This window comes from Amblyomma mixtum, chromosome 7, assembly GCF_055824585.1.
Source record: "Amblyomma mixtum isolate Tamu chromosome 7, ASM5582458v1, whole genome shotgun sequence".
Classification (NCBI taxonomy): Eukaryota; Metazoa; Arthropoda; class Arachnida; order Ixodida; family Ixodidae; genus Amblyomma; species Amblyomma mixtum.
Genome location: NC_143018.1, coordinates 35,156,737 through 35,165,764, shown reverse-complemented (window position 1 = coordinate 35,165,764; position 9,028 = coordinate 35,156,737). Strand labels below are relative to the sequence as shown.

The window sequence follows — 9,028 nt, the reverse complement described above, 5'->3', positions numbered from 1 at the left end:
TTTTTTTTTTTTTGCGAACACCTGATGGGTATGAAACAAGCGCGCTTGAACCAGCAGACCTTGAAGTGTCGTGCGCATGCACGAATTTTTTCCCGCCTGCCGATAGCGTCAGTCGCTGGGAGGCAGCGTTTGAGTGAGGTAGTGCGCAGTGCTCTCGTCGGTTTTTTAGTCCAAGCAAAATGGCGGTGTGACAGGAGCAGCGCTAATGCATCAAATTTTGGCCAGAAGCGGGGCGACAGCCAATTGGAAACCATTCGAAATATTCAGACGGGTTTCGGTGACGATGCTTAGAGCAGCACACAAATTAAGCAATAGTACAACTGGTTTAAAGATGGCCGCACATCGGTGGAGAGCGAGCCACGCTCCGGTCGGCCATCAACATGCCGAAATGGCCAGATCATTGCCGAAGTGAACGCTCTGGTGATACGGGACCGTCGTGTGGCTATCCGAGAAATTGCGGAAGAGGTGGACATCAGTAGTTTTTCTGCACATTCCATTATCACCGAAGATTTGGCCATGAAGAGAGTTGCGGCGAAATTCGCGCCTGAAGCTGCTCACGGTGGAGCAAAAGCAGCTTCGTGTTGAAGTCTCACAGGACACGCTGGATTCCACAAACATTGACCCCGACTTCATCAACACCATAATCACTGGTGATGAGTCTTGGGTGTACGGGTACGACCCGGAAACCAAATCCCAGTCGTCACAGTAGAAGCATTCCACGTCCCCGCGACCAATGAAGGCCTTCCAAATGGTCAACGTCAAAGTGATGCTGACTGCTTTCTCGGACTCTCGCTGTGTGGCAAACCACGAGTACGCACGCCCCAGGGTCCAACAATGCTTAAAGAGTACAACAGGGATGTCCTCCGTCGCCTACGTGGTGCTGTGAGGCGCAAGAGACCGGAGTTTCGGTCAACTGGAATTTGGCGCATCCGTCACGACAATGCCCCTGAACATTCTTCGCACTCTATTGAGACTTTTTTGGCAAAAAACCAGACTATTGTAGTTCAACACACTCCTTACTCTCCTGGTAAGGCCCCCTGCAACTTCTGGCTGTTTCCCAAAATCAAAAGGCCATGGAAAGGAGCGCAATTCCAGACAAGAGAGGACATTATGGCTGCAACGACAGCTGAGCTAAACTCCATTCCGAAAAAGGCCTTTTCGGAATACTTCCAACATTGGCAGCACATCTGGGAGAAGTGTGTGATGTCCCGAGGAGACTACTTTGAAGGTAATTAGGTTTCCAACGCTCCAGTTATGCCATTTTTTTTTCTACGGCCAAAGGTCGGATACTTTTCTAACAGACCTCGTATACAGCGACATAAGTATATGGGCTACTTCAGAGAAAACCATGTCAACATCTCCGTCGTAATTGGAAACTGCGTCTTGCCCTACAAAAATGTTATCCAATGGTCCAGACAATGTGGGCAGTAGCGAAAATGGGCACTATGTGGCTGGCCGGTAGATTCAATTCAGTTTTGGTTCACTGCCATTCAGATTCAATTAATTTGATTAATTTATCGATTACGGCGTATTTGCGACGGCCAGGGCGATGCTGCTAGTGACAAAACCCCGTATACAGCAATCACTTCAAAAAGAAAGGCGCCAGCTCACTGTAGAATGGAAGGAAGAATTAAACTTCCAGACTGGAGCTCGAAGGTGCAGTCTGCCTGCCTGCCTCTAGGAAAAGGAATAAGCGTGCTGCAGATACACAAAAAGAGAGAAACAAAATGAACAGCGCTGTGCAGGTAATGTCAAAATTCTGAGCTTGCTGGCTTGAAAAAGTGGTCTTACGATTTCCACAGGGACAGTAGTCGGCGTACAAGCCGTCTTTTTGGAGCGAGCAACGCTGACCAATCCCAGCCTTCGGCTTGCATTCCTTTCCGTTGCTGCCCTCCATGCAGCATTCATAGGAAGCGCACGATGGGTTGCAGTCCCTGTCTCCCCACATTATGGTTCCCTTAAAAAAAAAAAAACGGGGACCTTAAGTAACATTTACCTCAACCGTTTCAGACAGTTATTATGCTCTATCTAGAAAAATCTTTAAAATTGAGTGTGCATATTTGAGCTCCTATTTCACACACACAAAAAAACGAATGGTTAAAAAAAAAAGAACTCACGCGCGCTGCACACTTCCACGCTCAGGAAATTTCAACTGTATTATTTAAAAAACAGTTTACGCCCAATAAATATTTCGTTTACTGTCCGAAGCAGTTTCGCACAGTAAATTGGTAAATTGGGTTTTGAGGAAAGGAAATGGCGCAGTATCTGTCTCACATATCTCGGCGGACACCTGAACCGCACCGTCTAGGGAAGGGAGGAAGGTGGGAGTGAAACAAGAAAGAGGTGCCGTTGTCGAGGTTCTCCAGAAAATTCAAGGGGGCACTTTGTTGACCAAAAGTGCGGTGAGGCGGAAGCCTTAAGCGCGGTGTTGTTGCTTGTGTCACTGATGTGCGGTTAAGATGCTATGCTTCGCCTCTAAGAGTGGGGCCTCAATTGAGGGCAATGAGGCAGCTGACGCCGCCGCCCGCGCGCTCTCTCACCGGACATTCCTCGATAGGAAAAACATATTTGTGTCTTCGGCAAACTGCCGCTTGTGCAATGTGCCTGAAAAATTGAACATGGTTGTATACACTGCAAAGACACGATATTGTTTTGTGATGTGCTCTAGAGGACGCTACAGAAAGATGTCCCCCTATATTCCTACAGTGTGCGCTATCTTGTTTCCCAACCTGACTCGAAACCCTATGATATGATTCTTCTCATTGGACTTCATAGTCTTTGGAAAACGCGCATGCAAGACCGCAACGTTGAACCTGTCGTTTCGCCCAGAATTCATTTTAGCCGAATGTTGCTGCAAGTAACAGAAATTTACAAAGAATTGGACTTTTTACCGGATTGGTTTCATCTCCTGATGCGCTGTATATCCTTACTGGCCTTTTAATTCTGATATGTTTACTATCATGTTTGTGTCATGTTGCACCTACCTAGGTTCTGTTTGTTTGTTTGTTTTATGGGGTTTAACGTCCCAAAGCGACTAAGGCCATGAGAGACGCCGTAGTGGAGGGCTCCGGAAATTTCGACCACCTGGGGTTCTTTAACGTGCACCGACATCGCACAGTACACGGGCCTCTAGAATTTCTCCTCCAAAGAAATTCCAGCCGCCGCGGCCGGGATCGAACCCGCGTCTTTCGGGTCAGCAGCCGAGCACCATAACCACTGAGCCACCGCGGCGGCTGTGTAAATATATTTTTTTGTGTGTGTATACACACACACATATGTATATACATCATTTCTGTACAAAACCATGTAAATAAATACCATGAAAGAAAACAAAGAGCCTTCGTGGCGTCTAAGATCAACAAAAAAAAAAAGAAACGTCCTCGCAGTTAGTTTGTCCTTTTCTTATGTATTTTTATTTTTTTATTGCTATAAAAACTACTTTTTTTGCGAAGATAGCCCTGCCTCGTTGGAACGCGGTAACCGATTGATACAAGCCAGCGTCAGTTTGCCACAAGTGTACCTTTAAAGTTCATATCGGAAAGCATGCTATTGTCGCGTAGCGAGCTTCGCCAGTTTCTCTAACAAGCTGAATGTGTTCTTCTCCCCGCGGTGCGACTGTTGCTGTCCGTGTGCTCGCTGCTGTGCGGGGAGCCATTAGAGGGGCTCACACTCCGACATTTGGTAGAGCCGTTTTCTCTGGGGCTCTTGGTGAGCAGGCATTGTGCGGTCCCCGCCCCGGCCTTGTTCGAATGTTTAGTTAGAGTAAAACGCAGTAAACTGCGAGACGCACGGTTAGCTGGCTGCGAGGGGACGAGGTCTCCCAAGGCCGCGTCCGGGCCACCAGAGCGGGTGCGCCGACACCCCGTGGTTTCCAGGAGAGTCGCGCGAAGTGATTGCTTTGAGCGGCACGCTGCCCGGCGGACCAGATACGCCGGAGACGAGCCGCGAGGGCTGAGGGCGCGGACGGCAGGTCGCGTGGTGCACAGACTGGGAGGTTTGCGTTCCCTGTGTTTCGGTTGTCGTTTTGTGTGTTTGTATATGTGTACCGAGTGGAAATGCGCGCGTCTTCGTGGAATTTACGTGGCGCTCTCGAGTAAACAACCTCGTGGGCACCGACGTACTGTTGGCTGCTGCTTTAAAGGAATCATTTTCATTGGCTCCGACAACAGCATTTTCGATTGGTTACTAAAAGGGTGCCCAGAATCCTGGACAAACGTATTTAAGAGCTGGTTTTTGGCGCGAAGAAAAAGGAGGAACGGCTGCGGCCCTGCTGCTCGGGACCTCTGCTCGGAAGATGTTGCGCGCCCCCTTGGTATGACTGCCTGCGTTATTATTTAATCATAGCTCTTGTGTATCGGTTTGTGTGGTGTACTGATAGCGCATGCGCATGTTTTAAACACTGCATTTTCATGTATCGCTTATCAGCCACGCAGCAGTCGTCTGCAGATCACATGTCCATCGGCCTATAAAAGGGCACTGTATCAATAAACAGTTGTTCAGTTCCAGCCTGGCGTCCGTCTGATACACAACAGTTGGCGACGAGGCAGCGACGGCGATGGCCGTCGGCAGGATCGGCGAGTATCGTCTCGGCACGAACGCGTCATGGGACGAATACGTCGAGCGCCTGTAAATGTTCTGCGAAGCGAACCAGATAACGAAAGAAGAGCATAAAAGAGCAGTCCTGTTGAGCAGCTGCGGCGAAGAAGTGTACGGGCTCATCGTAACTTTGGTGAAGCCAGAAAGACCGACAGCAGCAACCTACGAAGAAATCAAGACTGCCGTTCGCAAGCACCTGCATCCAAAGCCTTCGGAGCTGTATGCAAGGTTTTTGTTCTACAGGCGAAACCAGGCTGCTGAGGAATCGGTTGCGGACTACGTCACGACGCTTCGGAAGCTAGCCGAAGACTGCGGTTTTGGCAGCGCCCAGCTCCCGTTGGACGTCATGATGCGGGATCGTTTCGTATGCGGACTCCGGAACGAAGGGGTTCAACAGCGACTTCTCGCAGAACACAGCCTTACGTTTAAGGTTGCGTATGACTTGGCCACAACTGCAGAAGCAACCACTAAGCAACAGCGAGACATACGCAAGCACGGTCGATACGAGACGGACGGCCAGGAAATGGTACAAACAACTCGTGCGAAGCAAGACACCCCAGCGGAGGGGTCCAGCTGTTACCGGTGCAACGGTAAGCACGCTCCACATTTGTGCCGTTTTAGAAAGGAGACATGCTTCAACTGCAAAAGGGTTGGACACATAGCTAAGGCTTGTCGGTCGAAAGACGATAGTAGAACTGCTCGGAAGACAGCGTATGAGCAAGAGAAGAAAGGAGATAAGCGCAAGGGCGTGTACGAAATGAGTGCGTTGTTTTCCCTGTGCGAAGTGAATGAGCAAGAACAGAAGTTCATGGTTCAAGTAATGATTGAAGGGCAAGAAGTTCCGATGGAGGTTGATTCTGGCGCATCGTGCTCAATTGTGAGTGAAGATACGTTCAGGGTTATTGAAAGGAGTCACGGTAAAATACCACTGCAAGATTCTGGAACAACTATCGTAACCTGGTCGAAGGAGGCGTTAGCCGTGCTGGGTCAAGCAAGTGTCTTGGTGGAATTCAAAGGCAGGAAGGCAAAGCTACCTTTGCTCGTAGTACAGAAGCAAGGAAACAGCCTGATTGGGCGAAACTGGTTTAACCCGTTAGGTATTGGCTTGCGGGGAATACAGCAAGTAAACGTGGAGGACGTGCCTTCGCGATTTCCCGAGGTGTTTCGCAGGGACCTTCCTGGCTTCAACGGACCGCCAGTTCACATCGAACTGAAAGATGACGCCCAACCGGTGTTCCTCAAAAGTCGACCAGTTCCACTGGCCCTCAAGGACGACGTGGCCAACGAAGTGGACCGCTTGGTGCAACAAGGTGTATGGGAGCCCGTCAGCTACTCAAACTGGGCAACACCACTGGTAGTGGTAAGAAAAAAAAGATGGAACTTTACGTCTTTGCGGCGACTATCGCAGTACCGTACACAAAGCTATTAAGAGCAGTGGATACCCCTTGCCCACTACAGCTGAAATGCTGACAGCTCTAAGTTCAAGCAAGTTTTTTACCAAGTTGGATCTAGCCCAAGCTTATCAGCAGCTTACGCTGGACGACGAGACGGCTGAAGTGCTCACAGTTAACACGATAAAGGGACTGTACAAGGTTAAGCGGCTGCCGTTTGGTATTTCGGTCGCACCTTGGGTTTTTCAACGAGTCATCGACACGCTGTTAGCGGGCATTCCCGGAGTGAAAGCTTATCTGGATAACACATTAATTTCTGGATGTAACGCAGAAGAGCACGCCGAGAGATTAGAGACTGTGCTATCGCGTCTGCAGAAGGCACAGCTACGAGTAAACAAGTGCGAATTTAACCAGACGAGCATCGAATTCTTGGGACACAGGATTGATGACTCAGGAGTACATCCCAGCCGAAGCAAGACGGACGCTATCCAGCAAGTGCCTGCGCCCGCAAGCAAAAAGGAGCTGCAAGCCTTTTTGGGATTGCTGAATTTCTACAGCAGTTTCCTCAAGGGCAGGACGGAAGCGGCCGAACCGCTTTATCGACTGCTCGACCGTGACCACGAATGGAAGTGGACAGGTGAGCATAAGCGGGCGTTTGAGAGACTGAAAAATTTACTCAGCTCAGACTCCGTACTTGTGCCCTACGATTGCAAGCGTCCTTTAATTTTGTGCTGCGACGCATCGCCTGTGGGGGTGGGGGCAGTGCTAGCCCATCGTGCGGATGACGGGAAGGAGCAGCCCATAGCTTATGCTTCTCGCACTCTTGGCGTCAGTGAACGCAACTATGCTCAGATTGATAGAGAGGGTTTGGCTGTGGTCTTTGGCGTAAAAAAGTTCCACCAGTACCTAGCTGGGCGAGAATTTAGTGATAACAGACCACAAGCCGTTACTCGGCCTGTTTAACACGGACAAGCGAGTGCCAGAAGTTGTGTCGCCCCGAATGCTTCGTTGGATTTTACTGTTGTCTGCGTATAACTACCACCCTGAGTACAGACGAGGCCAAGACAACTCCAACGCCGATGCACTCAGTCGTCTACCAGCCCCGGGAGACGAGGACGAGCCAAGACTGCCTGGGGACGTGCTCTTGTTGGAAGCGGTCGACTGCGCACCGCTGCAAGCGGCGGACATTGCTGCGCTGATCAAAAAGGACTCGGTTCTATCCCGGGTAAAGGAATGGCTACTCAGTGGCTGGCCGTCAACACAAGTGGACAGCAAGTTTGCGCCTTATGAGGTGAGACGGTCGGAGTTGTCATTGCATCACGATTGCATACTGTGGGGGAATCGCGTCATAATTCCAACCGCAGCAAGAGAGAATGTGCTGCAACTCCTGCATGCAAATCATCCAGGGATGAGTGCCATGAAAGGATCAGCTAGAGGGCTCATGTGGTGGCCGAAGATGGACCACGAAATTGAGGAGTTTGTGCGGCACTGTCATCCATGCCAGAGTAACCGTCAAAGCGATCCCAAGGCTCCAGTACATTTTTGGATGAAGCCAGATCAGCCTTAATTGGAGTCGACTGCACATTGATTTCGCTGGCCCAGTTAAAGGAGAAGTTTTCTTAGTCGTGGTAGACGCGTACAGCAATTGGGCTGAAGTCGAAATCATGCCATCCATGAAAGCTACGGCTGTAGTCAACAGCTTAAGGAAGATGTTTGCGACACATGGTGTACCAGACGTTATCGTTTCAGATAACGGCACAGCTTTCACTAGCACAGAGTTGCAAATGTTTTTGAAGTGTAATGGCGTGCGTGCTATTTTCACTGCACCTTATCATCCAGCCAGCAATGGTAGGGCGGAGAGGATGGTAAGAGAAGTTAAAGAAGCATTGAAGAAGCAGCAGGAAGGTTCGACGCAGTGCAAGATTTCCCGGTTTCTGTTTAAGCAACACTCGACGCCACATTCGGTCACGGGAAAATCGCCAGCAGAGTTAATGTTCGGACGAAGACTGAGGTCAGCGTTAGACAGACTCCATCCGGACCGGCAACACGCGCCTGAGCTACAACGACCAGAGACTAAGGTTTCGTGTCGGTGACGCGGTCTACGCTAAAAGCTTTTGTCCAGGTCCAAGGTGGAAGGCTGCCAGGGTTGTGGCAGTCAGAGGTCCGGTGTCGTACGTGGTACAGCTAAACAACGGCGAGCGTCATCACAGGCACCGCAACCAATTGAGGAGCGCCTGGACGCGGCTCGAAGTTGACCCAGTCACACGTGAGGACTACCACGTCAGGCTTCCTCCTACAGCTAGGCAGCCACAGCCGCTGTCTGCTAGCCCAGAAGCAATCCCTGGGGCGAGTCCAGGCCAAGCCACCCAAGTACCGGTCGAGCCGCGAAGATCAACGCGTGTTCGACGACCTGTCCTGAGTTATGGCATTGATGTCTAGCTAGTCAGTTTTGGATTGTGCAAATAATCTTAGGAGAAAGGAGTGTGGTGTACTGATAGCGCATGTTTTAAACACTGCATTTTCATGTATCGCTTATCAGCCACGCAAGCAGTCGTCGCCAGATCACATGTCCATCGGCCTATTAAAAGGCACTGTATCAATAAACAGTTGTTCAGTTCCAGCCTGGCGTCCGTCTGACACACAACAGTTTGTTCATTTTAAGTGATGTTTTGGACCCATCTAAAGAAAAGTTAATTCATGCCACCCATCGGCACCTGCTGGTCAACTTACTTCGAGGCGGCGGAGCCACCGTTGCGTCCCGACGTACGCTTCGTTACACTATGGTGGACATGTTCCCTTCCAGTGGGGTTCTTAAAATGTGGCTTCTGCTCAGTATAGTTAGTTGACCAATTAAATTTATTGTAGGCCCTGTGCAGTGACGAGTAGGCACCGGTTATGAAGGGGAAAAAGGACGAGCAGCACGGTTAATGCGCCTGGACATATTGCGCGTCCTTTTTGCCCGTTCCTAACCGGTGTCGAGTAATCACTGTGCAGCGCCCGCGAATGCTTCCATTGGGCTCCTGAAGAAAACCAGGAACAAA

The 9,028-nt window shown here is 50.1% G+C and overlaps 1 pseudogene; it reads left to right on the top strand.

Moving 5' to 3' along the window:
- Window positions 1-4,512: 4,512 nt before the first annotated feature.
- Window positions 4,513-8,406, top strand: LOC149335635 (uncharacterized; annotated as a pseudogene).
- The last annotated feature ends 622 nt before the right edge of the window (window positions 8,407-9,028 follow it).